Source organism: Malus domestica, chromosome 10 (genome assembly GCF_042453785.1).
Source record: "Malus domestica chromosome 10, GDT2T_hap1".
Classification (NCBI taxonomy): domain Eukaryota; kingdom Viridiplantae; phylum Streptophyta; class Magnoliopsida; order Rosales; family Rosaceae; genus Malus; species Malus domestica.
In genome coordinates this window covers 495689-519330 of record NC_091670.1, presented here as the reverse complement: position 1 = coordinate 519330, position 23642 = coordinate 495689, and the positions used below count along the sequence as shown (strand labels likewise).

General features: G+C 38.3%; 2 long non-coding RNA genes across 2 annotated transcripts; both read left to right on the top strand.

Moving 5' to 3' along the window:
* The first annotated feature begins 7304 nt into the window (after nucleotides 1-7304).
* Nucleotides 7305-8435, top strand: LOC108169993 (uncharacterized). The gene is made up of 2 exons (XR_003776502.2): nucleotides 7305-8045; nucleotides 8205-8435. It is a non-coding gene; the product is annotated as an uncharacterized lncRNA (long non-coding RNA).
* Nucleotides 8436-17014: 8579 nt separating this feature from the next.
* Nucleotides 17015-19488, top strand: LOC103421993 (uncharacterized). The gene is made up of 2 exons (XR_011572569.1): nucleotides 17015-17335; nucleotides 19007-19488. It is a non-coding gene; the product is annotated as an uncharacterized lncRNA (long non-coding RNA).
* The last annotated feature ends 4154 nt before the right edge of the window (nucleotides 19489-23642 follow it).

Here is a 23642-nt window from a genome sequence, read left to right as displayed (position 1 = left end):
TGCTGTAGGGAGGGATTTTCTTTAATGTTTATTCGTAGGTTTGATACTGGGTTTGCAATTGCAGGTTGATGTCGTTCGTTGTGGTTCATTGTGTTTTTCACGGTGGAGATTGGCGGATTGCTCGGTGTGGGAGGAGAAACTTCGGAGATGAGAGAGACTAGGACTGATGTGTCTTTTGGTATGGTAAAAATGGCAAAACTAAAAGAATAAGAAGGTTTTAATTGGATTTTTCAAAAGGAATGGACACGTGTATGACGAGTCCCTTCAGACTTGCTTTATAGGCGAGTCTGCCTAGCTAATCTCAAAGTAATTTGCAACTAGCAGAACGCAATTAGTAAATAGACTTCACGAGAAAAGGAAAGGAAAAAAAAATATATAATTATAAAAGGAGTCAGTTTATTTACCCAAAAAAGAAAAGCAATGTCGCGCTTAGGTTATGTTTAAGAGTCGTATTTGATGCTCAGAACTCTTGACAGTCGTCTTAAAAGCAGAGCTAAAGTACATCCGAAGGAAAGCGGCAGCGTGAGCGTTCCTTGGTTGTAATCTAATATGAAGAAAAACGGTAGCGTGAGCGTTCCTTGGTCGTAATCTAATTTGAAGGAAAGCAGCATCGTGAGCGTGTGGAAGATTAAGATATGCATCATTTGCCTGCATACTAATATGCGTGCATATTTTTTGATATGAAATAAGAAAGATTTGAAGAAATCAATTTTTCTTGTTTCATATCAAAGGATATGATGTGTAATCCACACCGAGTAGAGGCTTCAAATTTTCCATTTGGTTTCTTAGATCGCCAAATGACTTTCAGACAACAGATAAATCTCAATTTATGTTTTTCGTTTTACAAGTCCAATTGAACTTGACACTTGTTCTCACTCCATTACAAGGTTCTAAAAAACGTTAGGCGCTAGTCGGGAGGCGAGCTAGCGCCTAGCGCCTAGGCGGCTAGGCGGGGTCTAGACGGGCGCCTAGGCGGCCTAGACGGATTTAGGTAAATTTCTTATATATTTTATGAATTAATTAAATTTACTATATCAAATGTAAATAATTATTGATTAATATGTTATTTCTTATAGAAGAACATATATATGTGAATGTTTTATGTACATATATGATATGCTTTCCTAGAAGAAAAAAATTATCTAAATAATTTATAATTTATATAAGATTTATATACACACACAATATATATAACAAACTTTTAAAAATATAAAAAGCCCACTATGTGGTGGCTTTTATTATTAAAACCAGTGTTCTAAAAATCGATATAGGTGGCCGCATAGGCGGCGCCTAGGCGCTGAACGGCCGGTGACCGCCGTGATTAAGTCATAATCGGTCACAAAATCAAAAAGCATATTAGGCGGACCACTGGGCGGGATTAGGCGGGACTAGGCGGGGCTGGGCGGAGGTGGACGGGGTCTAGGTGGGCGTATGTGGAGAACGTCGGAATCTGAAATTTGTTTTGTTGCAGAGCCCGGCGTCGCGAGGAAGAAGATGAAGTTCTTCAGTTTGTTTAATTGCACCATTTTATCATAAAGATGGTCCCCACCATCTTTTTCTTTTACTTATTTTTAAATTCTTTTATTGTATTTCACTGTTGCTTCCAGTGCTAGATGCAGGCCTAGGATTGCGTAGAAGACCTGTGTAAAGTGAATAACTTAGCAAGCTTTTTTTGGATTTTGTGTTCATTTAATTGGATATAAAAGCAATTTGTAATTTGCATGCCTTTTTTACAATTGGTTAGCCTTTTTGGGGGTTAGTATCGTGGGCTTTTTGGTTTTGGAATTTGTAAAGGTCTTTTAACATATTTGTACCAAAGCAATTTGCATTGTTACAAAACTAATTACAAACTAAATAATGTGTACCGTGGGATTTTAACAGTTAAGTATCTTATATTAATATATTTCTTTATTTTCCTCTTATTTTTCATTTTATGTGTGGTTCCTACAATATTCCTCACTATGGTTATATGGCATATATGTTTAATGTGTTTTTAAATTTTAGACTTGTTGGATACTTCTTTTTGCATTTTATCATTTTTTTATTATCTTATCCATGAATTTCATATAAGTATAATTTTTTGTAAATGTCAATATGTATTTATTTACAAGATATACAAGAAATTTACCTAAATCCGCCTAGGCGCCCGCCTAGACCCCGCCGCCCTACTAGCGCCTAGCATTTTTTAAAACCTTGATTAAAACCATCAACCCGTCTGCTCTTTCACATCACATGTCCACCTTGGATGGTTTTCATTATTAAAACCACTAGAGTCCATGGTTTTCTTAATTAAAACCATCAGCTTTTGACTTGGATTTGAGATCCAGTTCGTACCACTACATTTGAAATGTTTATCTCTCTCTCTCTCTCTCTTCGCACTCTCTCCTCTCATCTTCACAGATGACTGCAGAAATTCGCCAACAACATTTTTTCTTCCTTCATCTTCAGTTCACAGAGACGAGCTCCACTTCTTCGATTGCTCCGCCCAATTCTCCATCGTCTTCTCCGCCTAATTCCCTATCTTCTTGCCCTGAAAATTTTCCCAAAACATAGTCTAGCACATCAAAGATCCTTGAAAACGTTGCTGGCTTCGGTGAAGAAATCCGAAGAGTCCAGGTCAAATTTTTCGTTTTTTTTTTCCAGCAATTGCCTAGTTCACTACCGAGACCGCCTAGCTCACCGTCGAGACCGCCCAGCCCGCCCAGTCGGCCGCCTAGACACCGCCTAATACCCTTGCCGATTTATTGAACGTTTTTGGAAAAATCGCGGCGGCGTTCCGACGCCCAGTGCCTAGGCGGCCGCCTTGACCGCGTTTAGAACATTGCTCCATTGTATAATATACACTCCTCTTCAAGGAAAACACTGCAAGCATCAATTGTTTTGGATGATTATCTTTCCACATAAGAAGAAGAAGAAAATTTTGATTAGCATTAAAAAAATAAAGGCATAAAGGCCACAAAAGAGCATGTGCAATTCACTATCCACGAGCTATCTATTTTTTCTCTCTTCCCGTTCCTCTATCTCTAAATTTTTCTTCAAAAGTAATGGGTTAACATTAGGGTGGAAAAAAAATACCGAATATCTCAAACCAAACCGAAAAATTCTTGAAACCAAATCGAAAATCCCGAAACATTCGGTACCAAATACTGAACCAAACCAAAATTTTTTGTATGGGAATTGGTATCAAGTTTTTGGTTTTTTGGTAATCCCGAACTGAACCAAAATAAAAAAAATTATTTAATTTTTAAATATATATTTGAAATTGTAATGGTCGTCGGATTCTGTTGAGATTTAATCTCAACCGTTAGAATATAAATCAAACATTGAGTACACACTCTGTCTCTGTCACTCGACACTCAGTCACTCTCTCTCGCGGCTCGCCTCAGACTGAAACCCTCACCTCACCAGAAAACGTCTCGCCGATTTGTCTTTCCGTTTGAATCCGCCCACACAAGTGACTCACCTGAGACACATCTCTCTCGGCTATCACCTCTCTGATCTCTCTCTCAGTCTCTCTCGACTTCTCATCCCTCACAGTGGAGGAGCCTTCCTTCACGAATCACGGCCATTGGCGCCGCTCTCCTTCTCAGTCTCTCAGTCTCTCTCGATTCCACTCATCCAGTGCACTGTGCACCGATTCTCCCCCAAATCTGATACGATCCAAATCTCTAGGCCCTTAATCAACCTGCAAGTAACACAGAGAAGAGAGATGGAGAGGGAAGGAAGAGAGAGAGCAGAGCTCTTGAATATTTTTTTGTTTATATTTCTGTTTGTGTAAATTCTGATCTGTTTTCAAACCAAAGAGCAGGTGCTCTTATACACGAAGTGTGACTCCTGCCAGCTGGCATTTCTAACAAATTATCCTAATAACCAGTAACCCTCAATTACAACTATTTTGACTCTTTAATTAAAGCATAAGCCTCAATCACAAATTGGGTTCATAACAATATTTCCCCCTTGAAAATTAGCCTTGTCCTCAAGGCTTAAAAAATAACTGTGGAAACTTGTTTGAAACGAGCAGCAACTAGCAGGGTGGCGGCAGTAGCAAAATTTTCCTTCAACGCAATTTCAGCTTTGGTGTTGAAGATGCTTGTCCTGCTGGCGACAATAAAGACAAAGTGAAACTGTCCTTGGAACTGGCCATTATATGAACCCTCCTTAGTAATCTGTTTCCAAGCATTTTGGTGACTTGGGACATGCCACTGATATTCAGACCTCGAAATATCACAGGGAAGAGGATCCACCTGAATATGAGCCCATGATGAGTATCTGTTGATCACCTTTGCAAGATACTTAAGAACATTCTCACGGGCGTCGGCATTTTTTAGTAGCAAGAGAATAACTGCAGTAAGGTCATCATATAAGTTGTTCATGATTGTCTCAATTGTGGCAATTGAAGATTGCAGATCAGCTGATCTACAAGTTGAAGCCTCCTCAATACCATCCACCATCGCAAGTGCACCATCAGTAATACGAAGAGCAGATGTGACCCCCCCAGATGAAAAATCAATGTGCTTGGATGAATCAATGTGATTGATAAGGTACTCATTTTCATTACTCTTTCCCTTGTAACTCATCAGAGATTCATCAGTCATCTCATAGTACAAAGAGTTATCATGGAAAAGACCAAGTATACTAGTTAACTTCATGCGTGAAAATACCTTCTCTTCCATTAACACACTGTATTCAAAGGTGCCTCATGATTTGTACTAAGTACCTTATTGAGCATCTCACATGTGGTACAAAGGTGAAGGCAAGCCGTTGCATTTTGGAAGACATCAATCTTGTACTTTTCTTTGAATTTTCCTGCAAAGCGGTGGAACCATGCTTCATCAAAGCCCCTACCTCTGAAATTGAAGGAATCCACATAAGCATGCACAACTTTTGGAGGAAATTCTTCAAACAACCACAAGTACTGCCTCACTGCATTGACGGTACCACACTGCTGCGCAGTTTCAGCCACAAATTGTAGCGCCTCTTTTTTCCTAGATTTCCCACACTCCTTGGAATGTATTCCATGAAATAAGAAAAGTAAGATTGAAGATGTTGTTGTTCCATTCTCCTGAAAAAGAAGCTTGACCTCAATCTCTAAATTTGGGGAACTTGTGAGATTGTTGGTAACCATGAAAATGACTTTCTTGAAGTAAGAGGTCTGTGCAATCAGTGATTTCCTTGGATTAAGTGGCAAGGCATCAGATAAGTAGGTGTCATCAGAAAAATGTTGATCCACCTCTGCCAAATATAACATCTCTTCGACCATGAAACAATGATCTTCAAACAAAATGGCCCAAGTCCTGATATCAAACACATTTTCATTTGTAGTTCCCTCTCTTATAACAATACCCACACTAGCCTTTCCTACACTCAATAGCTCCAAGAGGAATTGTAATACTATAGTATCTAGTGCAGCATCACAGAATAATATGGCAATTTCCCATGCATTATCATGCTCAATAACCAAGGGTAGGCAAAGAACAATAGGAAGCAATTTATGGAAATTGCAAGGGAATAACTCTGCCTTGATTTTGAGAAGATCATTTATGTGTTTACAGCTGAGAATTGCAAGCATGTCCTGTTCTTGTCCGACATGTCCACCTTTAAGCCCTTTCAAGTTGGCAGATTCTTCCAAGAGCCTGATAATGGATGTAACAAACCCGAAAGCCTTTCTCTTCCCCTTTTCTTCTACTACCGTGAAAGAGAGAATGCAGGGCTTCTCCATCAACCATTTTTTATTATTCCTCTTATTGAAGAAAACTCTTTGATAAGATATATTGTCACAAGGATCATTGAGCTTGTGACACCAACCCGGTTGCTGGAAAATCTGGTCATGCTCCACGCAATTAGGAAAAGAAACAGCATCAAGGTGTACATCAACCCTATTACAAAATTCCTTATTCAATTTCAATAATAAGCTGGTGAAAATAGAATAGTGAAGCTGGGAAATGGCCATGACTGTCAACGCACAGATGTGTAACAATGATAAGCAGAGGAACTGCTTGATAACATGGATATGACCCAAGGTCCCATTCTCCTTAGTGAAACTAGCGACAAGATCTTTAGGCCAAGACCGATATACAAGTACAACAATATCCAAAGCTTCCAAGTTGCTACTGAATGACATATTCTCCATATTATGCCTCTCAAACATTTCATCAAACAGATGCAATGCATAGAAATTCTTCATCACAAATTTACCCACAAGGTACCAATTACCCCATCCACATTTAGCAGTTAAGAAGTCTTCATACATTATCACAATAACACCAGTATAATATGCCAGAATAAGCTGCAAAACCCAATACCATTTGTCCTTCCGATTTGTAAAATTGGAAAGCAAGGATGTCAATACCTCGTGTCGACGCTTTGTGGTGTTTGTATGCGTTAAGGGCAGCATATAAAGACATATAGTCTGTGGGTTGAAGCTCCAGTAATCTCCATACTCCTCAAGGTTGATGGAGTCACTGACGTTTTGGTCTGCAAGTAGAAAAGGGACTGCAATTTTGGTGGTTCCTGTGTTCCTCAGAGGAGACACAAAACCTTGCACACTGGTGTGAATTGTCGATGCCAACGTATCGTTCGAGTTCAACTGTGGCTTGACGGACGGAGCTGCGATTTCTCGCAACAATGGTGATGACGAAAACAACGGCGGAACGGAATGGACTTCGATTGGAGATGGAAGTCTCGGCGGAGTATCGTCTCCTAGAAGTCCGGGATGACCGAGAGCGATTGATTGCGTGTCATCGGAAGTAGTCGGGACTGCATCAGAAACTCCCTCCGCTCTGAGAGCCGAGTCGCGGCAGAGCAAGGCCCAATCACGGCTGAAATTCGTCGTGAAATTTGTGAATGCAGAATCCAAAGCTTCGCGGAGTGCATCACGGAGCGCAGCACGCAGCGAAGCTTCAAAGGAGTCGATTGCAGCGGAGAGGCGTGCATCCATTGCAGGAAGACGGTTCGGGTGGGCGTCCACAGGAGGGAAACCAGGATTCGAGAAGGATGATACCATTGATACGATCCAAATCTCTAGGCCCTTAATCAACCTGCAAGTAACACAGAGAAGAGAGATGGAGAGGGAAGGAAGAGAGAGAGCAGAGCTCTTGAATATTTTTTTGTTTATATTTCTGTTTGTGTAAATTCTGATCTGTTTTCAAACCAAAGAGCAGGTGCTCTTATACACGAAGTGTGACTCCTGCCAGCTGGCATTTCTAACAAATTATCCTAATAACCAGTAACCCTCAATTACAACTATTTTGACTCTTTAATTAAAGCATAAGCCTCAATCACAAATTGGGTTCATAACAAAATCAGGTAAATTTTGGAATTCGAGAATAGGGTTTGTGAAATTTAGCACTTGGAAGATAGAGTATATTGCATACTGAGGGTTTAGGGGTTGAATTGGTGGTTGGAATTCAAGATTAGGGTTTCTCTTCTGTCACAGACTCACAATTGAAGCATAAATTTGTTACGGGTTGATTATTCATAGTTCATAGTTGTAGCAAAATTGCAGCTACTGAAATGAATTTTGAGAGTTGGTGTCAATTGATGAATGGAGTTCAAAATTAATCGTGGGGTTTTGGGATGTTTGTAATGCCGCACCATAAATGTATTTACACTTTGTTTAGTGGTTCATTTAGATGTGTTTTTGAGTACTAATTACTATATGAGTGCTGAACCACAACCACTAGCGTAATTACCTGTTCATGGTATGCAAATCTTGTTAGAAACTTGGAAGACTAATGCCAAAACTTGTGATCATGTTAAACCGTGTTCATATAATTAATATATATGAAGATGTTGAACTGATGAACTGTTAAATACCCACATAATTGCACATCATTAGATCTTCAATTGCAATGCTAGATCATATATCTTTCCTAAGTTGTTTTGTTGTTATTTTTGACCATGCAGAATTGGGAGTCTGGTAGAAAACGTCTCTGCCTCATCAAATTCAACACTTCACTTCTTTTAAGTGCTTTACGTCTCGACTATTTGAGGAAGTGGTGGCTTTACCAGAGTGGTTGGGGAGCATTACACTCCCTATATAAACAGTACAGTATAAAAATACATTCATAGGATGTTGTTATTGCATTTTGTTTACTCTATAGTATCTATTTGTAACATTAGAATGTTTTTGTGATAATAGTAGTTCTTATTTTGCTTAAAAAGTATTTGTTTCTTACTGAAAATATATACACTGGTTGCAACAGTTGCTTTGATATTTGAAGTACAAAGAAGTGCTTGGTCAGAAGCGAGAAAGGAGGAAGCACGATTGTGGCAATACAGTCAATGTGTCAATATGCATTTGCATTTGTATGCTAATGGAGTTGAAAGAAAATGGTAACTCTTTATTCTGGTATTGAACTATCTGAGCAAACTGCCATCTTTGTTTCATTTTCATTAGTGTGGTGAAAGAAAAACATCTTAAATTTGTGAGCAAACTTCTGCATGCTAGTATTTGTAAGTACGTATTTGCTCTATTCTGCCTTCTTGAAGTTCATGTTGCCACTAAAAATCACAAACGAAAAAAAGGGTCTTTTTTTTCCTTCACGAAACAAGTCTTTTTTATTTTTTTATCCCTTAATTTATTTTAATTTGTCTTATGCTCCTAAGATGCTGGTTCGGCCACCAGCCCTCTTTGCTCTCTATGTAAGATCTTGTGGCCCACTCACCTCCTGACCCTAGTATTTAACCCAAAATTCCCGTCCTTTTTATTTTTTCAGTATTTTTGGCCCAATTGTTTTTTATTGTTTTCACTAAAAAAAAACCTGTTAAAATCCTTCCCCCTCTTTCCCTCCTCTTAATTCCCTCCTACCAAATTGATAGCCGTTCACATCTCTATTCGGGGATGTAGACTGTCATTCAATTCCATTTTCTGATTCTCTGAGCAGGTATTTTCTCCTCTTTTAACTCTTGTGTTTCATAAATGGCTTTTTCGATCCGTTTAGCTTTCTTGTATTTGCTTACTGATTCCGTTTGGCTTTCTTGTATTTGCTTACTGATTCTGTAAAAATGTCTTTTTTATTTCAGTGATTTTCCTTCAGTCTTTCTCTTTTGTTTCTCACTATGTTTTTTGTTTCGGCTATGATGGATGATCTGAATCTTCTTGAAGATTCTGATGAATTTGGCACTACAAACATTGTCCTAATTTTGGGCAATTACATATTCATAGCAACCGATTCTAGGTTAACTTCTATGGATATGGTAACCATAAGTAAGTTATGCTCTCTGTTTGATCTGGTTATTGGGTTTTTAATTAAATTTTAATTTTTTTATTTGTAATTAATACTTAATATTGATTTGTTTAGAGAACGAGTACTTCTTGAAGATTCATAAATATGCTCCAAACCTGTTTGGTATAATGTGTGGTAGTAAGTATGTTTTTTGAGGGTTGAAGAAGCACTTGAAGAAATATGTTGCTAAACGCAGAGCTGAAAATCGAATTTTTGATGTGTATGAAGTTGCTCAAGTGGCACGTTTAAATTTGCTGAATCAAATGGAACAATCCCTAAAAAGTTGGAGTCAAATCCTAACTGTAGTGATGTTGATACTATGAAGTTCAGATATAAGTATTCGAATTCGTGTTGCTTTATTTGTGGATTTGACAAATCGGTATGTTTTGTTTTATTGATTTGTTTGTTTATTTATTAATCTTAAAGTTTCATGACTCTTAGTTCACGGTTTCTAGGTTCCAAAAGCTTATAGTGTGAATCTAAGAATTCCATAAGTGTTGGATGTTTCCATGGCTTCTGAACATCGTAATTGTGGCTTTCTTGGTTCTGGCTCTACTTTAGCTCAAGATCTCAAAAAAATTTGTTGCAAGTGTTTTTCTTAGTTTTATAAGTAATTTTTGTTTTTCTTTTGTGAAAATATTTGGATTTTTCTTAGCTTTTATTGAGTATAGTTTTATTATTATCTTAGGGTTGATCAGATTAACAAGTTTGAAATGAGTGGTGGGATTGAAAGCTTTGATGATTTTTCTAAAACTAACTTACTAAGAGCTTTAGTTTCTGCAAACATCGATTACCGTTTCACTGGTGGTGACTTATTTGGTTAGTTGTTACTTTTGTTTTTATTGTAATCTTTTTAAATTTATTTTTTACTTAATTTGATTTTATATATTTTTTCAGTGCAAAGGATATCTGCTCGTGAGCCTTGTTTGACATATAATTGCAATGCTGCCCAGGTATATTTGGAGATGTTTGACACTGTTGAACCAGAAAAAGGTGTCATTCTCTTGGTATTTCTTCTTGTTTCAACTGATAAAGTTATTTTAAAAAGAACATTCTGATAAAATTGTCTGGTGATATTGTTACTGGTTATTTTGAACAATTCGGACTTGTGGGGACTACTCTCATAGATTGGGTGAGATTAATGGTCATTTTATGCATCGTATACTGTTTGCTAAAGAGATGGATCCTTCTAAAGGAGATGGTGAAGCTAAATTTGCAAATCCTCTTGAAGTTTACCGAATTCTTCTTGAACGAAGCAACGGAAAGAAAAGCTTTTTTGGGTTGCCACTTATCTAGGTCTCCTTTAGAAGGATCCATCTCTTTAGCAAACAATATATGATGCATAAAATGACCATTAAACTCACCCAATCTATGAGAGTAGTCCCCACAAGTCCGAATTGTTCAAAATAACCAATATCATCAGACATAACTTTATCAGTTGAAACAGGAAGAAATACCAAGAGAATGACACCTTTTTCTGGTTCATGAGTGTCAAACATCTCTAGATATACCCGGGCAGCACTACAATTATATGTCAAACAAGGCTCACGAGCATATATCCTTTGCACTGAAAAAATATATAAAATCATATTAAGTAAAAAATAAATTTAAAAAGATTACAATAAAAACAAAAGTAACAACTAACCAAATAAGTCACCACCAGTGAAACGGTCACCGATGTTTGCAGAAACTAAAACTCTTAGTAAGACAGAAAAATCATCAAAGCTTTCAATCCCCCACTCATTTCAAACATGTTAATCTGCTTAACCATGAGATAATAATAAAACTATACTCAATAAAAGCTAAGAAAATTCCAAATATTTTCACAAAAGAAAAACAAAAATTACTTATAAAACTAAGAAAAACACTTGCAACAATTTTTTTTGAGATTTTACAATAAAATCTTGAGCTAAAGTAGAGCCAGAACCAAGAAAGCCACAAATACGATGTTCATAAGCCATGGAAACATCGAACACTTATGAAATTCTTAGATTCATACTGTAAGCTTTTGGAACCTAGAAACCGTGAACAAAGAGTCATGAAAGTTTAAGATTAATAAATGAATCAATAAAACAAAACATAACGATTTGTCAAATCCACAAATAAAGCAACACGAATTCGAATACTTATATCTGAACTTCATAGTATCAACATCAGTACGGTTAGGATGTGACTCCCAACTTTTTAGGGCTTGTTCCATTTGATTCAGCAACAAATTTGAACGTGCCACTTGAGCAACTTCATACACATCAAAAATTTGATTTTCAGCTCTGCGTTTAGCAACATATTTCTTCAAGTGCTTCTTCAACCCTCTAAAAACAAACTTACTACCACACATTGTACCAAACAGGTTTGGAGCATATTTATGAATCTTCAAGAAGTACTTGTTCTCTAAACAAATCAATATTAAGTATTAATTACAAATTAAAATTTAATTAAAAACCCAATAACCAGATCAAACAGAGAGCATAACTTAGTTATGGTTACCATATCCATAGAAGTTAACCTAGAATCGGTTGCTATGAATATGTAATTGCCCAAAATTAGGACAGTGTTTGTGTGACATCCCACATCGCCCAGGGGAGTGATCCTTAAATGTGTATTCCCATCCCTACCTAGCACGAGGCCTTTTGGGAGCTCACTGGCTTCGGGTTCCGTAGGAATTCCGAAGTTAAGTGAGAAGGAGGCCAGAGCACTCCCAGGATGGGTGACCCACTGTGAAGTTGCTCGTGAGTTCTTAGAAACAAAACCGTGAGGGCGTAGTCGGGGCCCAAAGCGGACAATATTGTGCTATGGTGGTGGAGCGGGCCCAAGATGTGGTCCGTCCCGGGCCGGGATGTGACAATTTGGTATCAGAGCCTAACCCTGGCCGCGAGTGTGCCGACGAGGACGTCGGGCCCCTAAGGGGGGTGGATTGTGACGTCCCACATCGCCCAGGGGAGTGATCCTTAAATGTGTATTCCCATCCCTCCCTAGCACGAGGCCTTTTGGGAGCTCACTGGCTTCGGGTTCCGTAGGAACTCCGAAGTTAAGTGAGAAGGAGGCCAGAGCACTCCCAGGATGGGTGACCCACTGGGAAGTTGCTCGTGAGTTCCCAGAAACAAAACCGTGAGGGCGTAGTTGGGGCCCAAAGCAGATAATATCGTGCTATGGTGGTGGAGCGGGCCCAAGATGTGGTCCGCCCCGGGCCGGGATGTGACAGTTTGTAGTGCCAAATTCATCAGAATCATAGCCGGAACAAAAACCTCAGACATAGCCGGAATAAAAATCCCACGGTTAATTCTAAACTTCATTCATCAATTGACACTAACTCTCAAAATTCATTTCAGTAGTTGCAATTATTGCTACAACTATGAATTATCAACCTGTAACAAATTTATGCTTCAATTGTGATTCTGTGACAGAAGAGAAACCATAATCTTGAATTCCAACCACCAATTCAACCCCTAAACCCTCAGTATGCAATATACTTTATCTTCCAAGTGCTAAATTTCACAAACCTTATTCTTGAATTCCAAAATTTACCTGATTTGGGGGAGAATCAGTGCACTGGATGAGTGGAATCGAGAGACTAAGAAGGAGAGCGGCGCCAATGGCCGTGATTCGTGAAGGAAGGCTCCTCCACTGAGGGATGAGAAGTAGAGAGAGAGGTGATAGCCGAGAGAGATGTGTCTCAGGTGAGTCACTTGTGTGGGCAGATTCGAAACGGAAAGACAAATCGGTGAGACGTTTTCTGGTGAGGTGAGGGTTTCAGTTTGAGGCGAGCCGCGAGAGAGTGACTAAGTGTCGAGTGACAAAGACAGAGTGTGTACTCAGTGTTTGATTTCTATTCAACAGTTAAGATTAAATCTCAACGAAATTTGACCACCATTACAATTTCAAATATATATTTAAAAATTAAATAATTTTTATTTTTATTTTGGTTTGATTCGGGATTACCGAAAAATAAAAAACTTGAGACTGATTCCCATACCGAAAATTTTGGTTCAGTTCAGTATTTGGTACCGAATGTTTGAGGATTTTCGGTTTGGTTTCAAGAATTTTTCGGTTTGGTTTGGGATATTTGGTATTTTTTTTCCACCCTAGTGTTAACCCAATACTTTTGAAGAAAAATTTAGAGATAGAGGTACGGGAAGAGAGAAAAAATAGATAGCTCATGGATAGTGAATTGCACATGCTCTTTTGTGGCCTTTATGCCTTTATTTTTTTAATGCTAATCAAAATTTTCTTCTTCTTCTTATGTGAAAAGATAATCATCCAAAATAATTGATGCTTGCAATGTTGTCCTTGAAGAGGAGTGTATATTATACAATGGAGTGCACCAAACTTGGATCCAAGGTGAGCGTGCGGTGTGAGAGGTGAACATCACGTGAAGGATTGTGCCTTGACCACGGTCGGGAGCACTACCACCGGGGTGCAGGATAATGAGCTTTAAATGCATCTACATATAACCATACACAATGCAACCACCATTATCATAATATACTCATCTGAAGCTTATCTGGGCCTCCGCATCATCATTCAATAGTAAGCAAAACTATCCTAATGCAAATACTAAAATATAATGTATCATTGACATGACATTTAAATCGTAGATTCATTTAAAAATAATTTCTGGAAATCGTTAAGTGCATATATATATATAGAAAACAAAAGCCCACTCACTTGGAGTCCATGCTACCACTCCCTATCACAAATATCGAGGCGTCACGAACGATCGGCGCCTAGAACAATTATCAAACCACATCTCAGAAGCCTTATCAATAGAACACGTAACTTACATAAAACACATCTCCAAGGACGTTCTAGAATGATTTGAGACCCATTAAACAATAGTCAACTGTCGGTCAAAGATCGACGGTAGGGTCTACAACCCTATGTAACTCGATCCAGAAGATCCGCATTGCAAATTTCCTATCCATAACTTCCAAATATCCACATTAAGCTTCTAAAACATCATACTAAAGTTTCATTACGATCCAACGGTTGGATCTCCGTCAATTGCCAAAACTAAATGGCGGTTAACGTTTTATTTTATGAACTTACAAATCCAATTCGGGAAGATCCATACATCGGATTCCCAATCCATAAGTTCCTATGGTCCTCAAATATTACATACTATAATGTGTTAAAGTTTGGTGACGATCCAACGATCGGATCGTCGATTGCTATAATAATTAAGTGATGCGTCATAATGAAACTAGGTTCACAATAATCAATATATCGATTTGGCGTAAAATAGCATTGGCGGCCCACTGGTCACGTGCTTGGGCTTTGTTCTTGGGGTTGAAGGGAGCTTATTATTGGTGGTAATTGGATGAAAACATTTCAGGATTTGAGGAATTTACACACGATCCCGTCGCACCCACGTTGCGGGTTTTACTATTTTTAAGGTTAGATTCAATCAAATTTGGGGTGGAATGGAAATAGGGAAGGTCTTAGAGTGTTTTCCAAGTGGTTTGGTGGTTTGATTGGTCGGAAAATCGACGGAAAAGCCTCGGAACAAGGTTAAATGGGTCGAGTCCGACAGGTTTTGCGGGTCGGCTCCCCTTTTCTTCTTTTTCTTCTTCTCTCCTTTCTTTCCTTCCTCTTGTCTCTCATTGGTCACTTCCCTCACTCTCTCTCCCTCATTGGCCGACTTCCCTCCCTATCTCTCCTTTATTTTTCATCTCCACCTCCCACTTTTCTTTCCTTTAATCTGGGCCACACACGTGGCTCAATTAGATTTTGCTCTAAACATATGAAGCTTTCTAGGAAATAACTAATTTACTAAAATACCCCAACTTTAAACGTTAATATCTCCTTCGTTATAACTCCAAATAACGTCTGTTTGCGCTTACGCGTCCGTAGCGACGTGTACTACGAGAATAAGCCAAGAAAACGAACCTTACGTGACACTACACAACATTCAACAAAAGTCAACACTTTGCCTCAAAGGGCATTTTCGTAAATTTACTTATTAAAATTATAAAAATCATAATTTTTAGGGACGGGTCGTTACACGATGAGTGTTAGTGAGATTTACCATTAGTTTACAACGAGTCATAAAGAGCCGTCTTTTAGATTTTGGGGAACCTATGCGAAATTTGTAAAAGAGGCCTTTCTTAAAATCATTTTAAGTTTATTTATTTATTTATTTTTTTATTTTTTTAAGTATGACAATGTATTGATTCTAAAAAACCTTCACTTAAGTAAAAACAAAGTCACTTAGTACTACGGTCTAGTGATATTCCTTTTTACTTGGAAGTGAGAGGTCTTAGGTTCAATTATCGTCCAAGGTGAATTTGAACTACATTATGGTTAGCCCATTGTGAGGCTTAAGTCCACTCCCTCACCCCATTAGTGTAGATAATATCGTTTGTTCAAAAAATAAAATAAAAACAAAAAAAAAAAAACTTTAGCACTCACTGATTGCATGTTTACAAGTGTCCTTAATGATAAGTAAAAAAATATACAAACATAACCTTCACTAAATAATCAAAAGTAGTGTCATCTTAAACAACCAAACATGAATAAAAGAAAAACTTCAAACCTCTAACTTTAAAGAATATATAACGTTGTTGTATAATAAAATTAAGAAATTTTCGTTTTTAGGGTGTTATTAGACACCCAAAATATCTCGTTTTACTCTAAGTTTTTATATTTAGAAAGAAAAAAAAATCTTTGATAAGGAGTGTACAATGTAGTTTTAAAGTGCTAACAAAAGCATTTTTTTTAATATAGAATATTATTACATGATGTTAGATGACAAAAATTTAGGGGCCCCTTCAAATTTAGGACTTTATGCGACTGCACCTTTCTCTCCTCCTTAACACTCCCTATGCACACACATGCCAAGTTCATAACCAGTTTCATGTCGCTTTTTTTTTGGTTGGAATTTTACGTTATATTTTTTAAAGCAGCTTTGTGTTATTTTGCTGTCTCGAAATAACGGGCGCAACTGTATTGGGCCTAACTAGATGCTTACAAAAGAAATGAAAATCTTTTATCCAACCAAAAAGTAGCCCAATCTAAAGGGTAATATTAGGGAAACTTAATTTAGAGACAAAATTTGTAAACTAAATGACGTGTCATTAATAGAAATGAGCACATGTATGACATTTAATAATAAACCAATCATCAACTTATATATCCTTTAATTTTTATTTACAAATTTAGTCTTCCTAGCATTACCCTAAACTAGGAGTGCAATTTGGATTGGGCCAATCCGAACCCGCCCATGTCCAACCCGCCTTTAAACCCGAAAAAGTTGGTTTTTTTAATTATAATCCGTCCGAACCCAACCCAATTTTGACTCGTTCATTGATTGGGTTGATCATTTGCCTGCCCATCCCCAACCCAACCCAACCTGACTAACCAAACCCAATCTGACTAACCAAACCCAATCTAACCAAATTGTAGCCCATATTCGTAGTTTTTAAATCCTAAAACTTTATAGTAGATTGATTTATGAAAATAAAGTTAGCTAGTTTTGATGCTACTTGGCTTAATTTTTATAGGAATTCTTGGAAACTAAGTTGTTACAAAATTAAACTTAAAAAAGTTAGGCAACCCGAACCCAAGCCAAGTAAACTTGACCTCAAATGAACCAAAATGCAACCTAATCCGAACCAGAATTCAAGTTGTAAAAGTTGGGTTAAGATTAAGTTGACCTTCCAACCCGCCCGAGTTGCACCCTACCCCAAACTAAATGGCTAATTATTTTAGTGTAAATAGTGGTAGTTTCGGAATTTTACAACAATTGGTTTTGCCCTTTCGGTAAAGTACAGAAGACAAGGACGATGTGAGGGAGGAGAGGAAACTTTGTATTAAACGCCCTCTGACAAAAAAAAAAATTAAATTAAAAACGCCTCCTCTCTCTCTCACCGCAAGAGCAAAACCGTTGCGCGATCTCTCTCTCGAATTCACAGACACAGCCATGGGGCCCTTGAAATCAGAATCCGTCCGGATTCGGCCTGATGAATAACCGATGCGGCCTACTAAACAATCACGGCTTGCAGAGGCAGAAGAATCAAAGGCGGCAGAGGCACAAGGATCGAAGGCGGCTGAGGCACAACAACAAAAGGTGGCTGAGGCACAGGGACCAAAGAAGTTTGCTTTTGATTATGGTATGCAGGAATTGCGTTATTTTTTTCTTTCTTTTTGTTCCAGAATTTAATTTCATACCTAAATTTCTGAGATTTTAAATTGAAATTATTTACTTTTGGTTTATGTATTAGAATTTCGTTTGATATCGTAAGTTTATGCTGAAAATTTGTGTAATTTATTGACTGTTATATAGATATATATATATATATAAATCCAGCTGTTCCTACTATTACTGTATTGAGATGCTCCTTCAACCCCCGTCACCGGTACTCCAGTCCCTCCATTTAGGTTTAGGTTTTCCTGTGGGTTGTTATTGTTTCATATAGCTATAGGTTGAGAGGACTAATGATTTATTACTAATGTTTTGAGGAAATATCGTGCCAAAGTTTTTGGATCAATTTGATCAGTTTTTCAAGTTATATATTTGCAATTCCATCAGTCTGCTGCTGTGCTGCAGCCAGTGGCGGATCCAGGATTTTAAATTCAGCGGGTCCCAATAATAAAGGTAAAAAAATTTATAGATAAAAATAACATTGGAAAGTTAAATATAATACACTTCATTCAAAAATTAGATGGTGCTATTTGCTTTGGCTTGAAAAATCTTTCCATATTTCTCATTTCTAAACTACACATTTAACCAAAAACACAAAATATATACCAATCAACCAATAAACAAAAATTCCATCTAAATTGCAATGATAAAATGAGTATACAAACATAAAACATATCAACAACCATATCAATAATAGACTAAAAATCTCTACCAATATCTAATATAATTTAATTGAGATTAGATTAGAATACCCAAAAACATACTTGAACTTTGAACCAAATAGTGGTGGCTTGGAGAATTGAAACAAGTGGATGTATGATATTGGAGTAATGTAATTATAATATGGAATTGGGTGGGATTAGAAATTGGGTTTTGGGTGAATATAAGAAAGATGGGGATTAGGGGGAAAAAGCAGAGGAGTGGGGAAAGGAAACGGGAGGGACTCTCGGGAAAGATGTGGCCCATGTGGGGCTAGGCTGTAAAAGAATATGGAACATCATGGACAAACGGCAGAGTTTGTCTCATTGATTTTTTTTTTAAATTAAAACAATTGGCCAAAACTATGCCGGTTTGGACCAATTGTTAAAAGGCCCTGTTTTCTTTCTTCTTCCCCTCCCCGCTGTCTTCTTCTCCATTAGAACCTGCAACTCCAACCCGCAGCACAGACCTCATGTCGAGTACGAGGGGTCCTCCGGAAAATTTCTAGCAGCAATTTAGGATCGCCGAGGGGTCCTGGGACCTCCCAGGTCCCTCTGTAGATCCGCCATTGGCTGCAGCTAGCTTCCATGTTAATTTATATGTTTCATCAACAATTCACAAAAGGAAAAAAAAAAAAAGCAGATACGTTGTCCTGGTGTGGCTAATTTGACGTAAATTTCTTTGTTTGATGGACTTGAGATCAGAAATACGAAAAAAATAGAATACTTGGAAACTGAGTTATCTTCTATGAAATGAATCAATGGGGTTCATGATGATTGATTTTTCTTTATGCTCATTGTGTTCTTAAGACTCTTGCTATTTATATCTTGTTCATTCAATACTTTTCTATGTTAAAATAGAGACAATTTGTAGTTATTGGTCATTCAATGTGCATTGTGTGGTCACCGGCATTGATATCTTCTTTTGGTTTGGTCCATAGCTATACAAACCCCAAAGTTCAGGTACTGTCGCATTTGTATGAAGAATGATCACAGTGCACCACTTTGCCCGTACGGGAGATATTGCTCACCAGATGTAACTGTTGGCCCAGATGCTGCAATAGTCTGTACGTGTTGCCATGGTGATCCAAAAACAGCGCACCCTGATGTCGCTGATGTGGAAATGGTAACAAGAGCTGTACTCAAGAGTTCTCTGCCACGATCAAGGAGGTAATCATACTGAGCGCTGCACTCAAGCTTTATCTGTGGTTTGAAGAATTCGGAGATGTTCACATAGGTTCGAGGAATTTTATGGATTTTATCTTCATCGTGTAATGATTATTGCTTTGGGAGAATTTGTTTGAGATGTTATTAAGGAACAATGGTGTTGTAATTGTTGTTATCCGGTGCTATTATTGCAATGTACTGAATTCAGTTTGTTGGATGTTAATGTTTATAAGTATTTGAGCCTCCATTATTCGTATTCACAAGCTCTTTTGTTTTGAATGTCACTTTTTGAGAATTTTGTTTTGTTTTCTTGTGTTTGTTTCGAGTGGATGATCCCTTTCGGATTGAGATTAAAAAGGGAAATTCTTATCCTTTAATTTATTTATTTTGGTCTGTAATTGCTGCCGCTGGCTTCAAATTGTTCATCTATTGCAGCTGCATATATTGAGTGGTAAAATCACTATTTAGCATGGACATGGAGTATCCTCAGATTTTGAATTTTCATCCTCCAAGCCAATTCCGGCAAGAATCAGTCAGTCGACTCTCTCGTGCAGTTTGTCGGAGGAAAACAAAACCCCTGCCTCGAAGGCAGAAAGAACGGCCTAAAGTACATCCACCGCTTTTCGTGGCCTGAACACTGCCGAACCACCTCTCCCATGTTCCACATTCCCGAATCCGTCATCCCACTACCCGCCTTCAGATCATGCCAATTCCTGAAGAACCATTGAGTGACTCTAAAAGATGTGGAAGATCTTTCTTTGAGATTCTCTGTACAAGGAGACTTGAAGCATACTGCAGCAACTAGACAAAGGGAAACTAATTGAAGCCATAACTACAATGTCCCCGTCCAATAGCAATGTCTGTCCTACTATTGGTCCTGGCAGCAGGCAGAGGCTATCTGTAATAGCCATGGGCTGTTATGGACCAGAATGGAGACGGCACCTAGGTCTTCCTACAAAAGCCTGATAAACAGTTTACCCTCAATTACTCAATTTGGTCCTGCAGAATCTTCGACTACTCACTTTCCCCAGCTTTATAGAAGAGCATTGTATTCTTCTTCGAGGCTCTTTACATCCATTACCCTTAGCACTGGCTGGAATCACCCGTCGTGAGAAGAAAAATGAAGAATTAATTCACTCATTTCAAAATCCATCAAAAACTCCATATTCGGGACAGTAAAGCCGAGGACAGACACACTAGCAGAACATAAAGTAATCATGATATATATACTATCTGCATCTGATTGAAAGCACCCGCACAGGCATGTATACATCCGCAAAGATATCTATCTATTATTATTAGCAAAACAACTGACTTTAAAATCATTTTCCCTCAAATTTACTTGCTCAATAGCTTGCTTCGTCTGAATCGGCACAAGAAAGCAGCATAAGAAACAATCACAACTCAAACTGTGAAGCAGATCTCAGTGAGATGTCGAATAGTTGCAACGTTAATTTAATAAAGGAAAGGAAAGTTGTCCTGAAGGATGTGATTTGAGATGCAGAATAAACTTAATATGATTCCTTTCAAGTCAAATTGTATATCATAACAGTAGGTTCTCATGAAAATACGTTGTCAGTTTTAGCTAAATACTTGAGCCTTAACATACCAAATAAAAAAGAAAACAGAAAACCAAACAAAGCAAAACCTTGTGCAACCAAGATCCACTCTAATCAACTTATATATATAAACGGGCAAACGGGTCATAATCTCTGAGAAAAGAGTATAAAATATTCTGTTGTCAGAGTTTCAATCTGAATCATACATAGAACACAAATCCATCTAAATACAGGTTCCAACAATCTGGCGACAAAGCAGATCATACTGCCTTCCAGAGAATTGTTTCCTGCATGTACATGTATATATATATATTATGTATATATGTATAGAGAGAGAGAGAGAGAGAGAGAGAGAGAGAGAGAGAGAGAGAGAGATTTCACTTGTCAGACTCTGACATGTAGTATGTCAAACTTTCTGGCAAGATATAGTTTATGTATACCATTCCATTCTCTTCCAGTTCCATATGAGTGCAGTGAGAATAGACCCAATCCTAACCAAAATACGAAAGGGGAACTATAAATACGTCGACTGCTTAGCTGAACAACAACCCCTGTTGCTTTTTTCTGGATATGCTTTAGATTCCGTAGCGGATGTGTTGTTTGCATTTCATTTGGTCCTGGTTCTTTGATGTGGATCTTGGCGGGTTCTGTTTTGCCAATCCTAATAGCTTATGGTCTTCGGATCCTTGAAATCATACCTTGTCCTTTCAGGAATCAAAATCTCAAATCATCGTCTGACTATAGGAAAAAAGAATGAAAGACCAAGGCAGTTTTGGTGATGCTGAGCATTGAGCTTCAACTATAATTGCTTGCAGACTACAAGTGGAATTGAGTAATAACTTTAGCGGTGTATTTGTAGTGATGGGTTCGATTCAAGACACAGATAAAACTACAACATTTAAGGTTTTATTGTTCGTTCTTGTTATTCTTCTCCCGATGGAGGAAATATATACACAACTATTTTCCTTGTGATACAAGGAATATTAAAGAGAGAGTTACAACTTACAACCAAACTAGGAAACAAATAAATTCATAATCCATCTAAAACTTTGACTCACACCAACTCCCCCTCAAGTTAGGGCATAGATATCTCCTAAGCCCAACTTGTCGAGTGAGCTAACAATCCGGTGCAGCAAGATATCTACTGCCTTCCAGATAAGCAGCTGGGATGTTTCCTGCATGAATTGACTCACCACACTTACTGCGTAAGCGATATCAGGCCTTGTGAGTGACATGTAAATCAATCATCCTACCAACCTTTGGTACTTCTCCTTATTTTTCAAAACTTGATCCTGATAGATTGCAAGATGGTGATTCTGCACAATAGGTGTATCAACGGGTTTACACCCTAGCATACCAGTTTCAGATAGAAGATCCAACACATATGTCACATCCCGGCCCGGACCCCCACCATATCCTGGGCTCGACCTCCGTCGTAGCACGATATTGTTCGCTTTGGGTCTCGATCACGCCCTCATAGTTTTGTTTCTGGGAACTCAGACAAGAACTTCCCAGTGGGTCACCCATCATGGGAGTGCTCTTGCGCGCTACTCGCTTAACTTCGGAGTTCCGATGGAACCCCAAGCTAGTGAGCTCCCAAAAGGCCTCGTGCTGGGTAGAGATGAGAATATACATATAAAGCTTACAAGATCCATTCCTTTATGCGATGTGGGATCTCACAACATACTTTCAGTGTGATAAATATTTTCCCTCATGAGACCTCGCAACTTCAATCCCTAAGAAGTATTTAAGTTCCCCAAGGTCTTTTATCTCAAACTCAGAAGACAAGTATTCTTGCAGTCGATCAATTTCCATTGTATCATCACTTGTGACAATCATATCATCCACATATATAATAAGCAAAGTTACTTTGCCATCCTTGCATTTGATGAACAATTTATGATCTGAGTTACCCAATCGATACCCATACTTTTTCATTGCTTAAGTGAACCATCCACACCACGCTCTAGGTGACTGTTTCAGATCATATAGTGCCTTTCACAATCTACATACTTTCCCACTGGAGTTTGCAATGCCATATCGGATCTTTCAATGCTTCCATCTCAACTTACATTGCATCTGTCCATTTTAGATTTTTTAATGCTTCTTCCACTATGGGAGGTATTTTTATAGTTTTCATCTCACAAACAAATGCACAGTATTTTGGTGGGAGTTGATGAGTGGAGACATAGTTTGCAATGGAGTATCGCACCTTCGCCTCTGGAGAATACATGTCTGGTGGTTTTCCTCAATTTTGTCAAGGAGGTAACACATAAAATGATTTGGTAATATCTTAATGAGCACTTACCTCAAGAATATTCGTTTGATCATGGTCGACTCGTGTACGAGGGGGTTGTCGTGTTCAGCTTCTAATCCGCTGGTGGCGTTATGTATTTGTGGAAGCCCACCACTCGGGCTTGTATTATTAACCATCACCTCATCATTTAGCAAGCTAGGCCCACTTGGGCCATCATACATCTTCTCATAATTACTCCTACTTGGTCTGCGAACACTAGCCACATCATGATGCCCACTTGGGCTGTCATTTATTCAAGCAGTTCTGAGACCCACTTGTAGCAGCAGGGTCTGCATCTACTCCTTGGTCAATACTCCACCCACTTGGGAGCTGATCAATTTCTGCACACGGTCCAGTTTCTACACTATTTCCTGGAAGTCTCGGCCCACTTGAACTGGGGCTGTCATGCTCTGCACTTTGTCCTTGAGGTCTTGGCCCACTTGGGATGGGGCTGTCACGCCTAGAATCTACAAGTGGCACCGTCTCTATGACAACAAACCCACCATAATCATCAATTAAGGTTGTCTCCCCCTGAAGAGTATTGTGGGGAGGAAA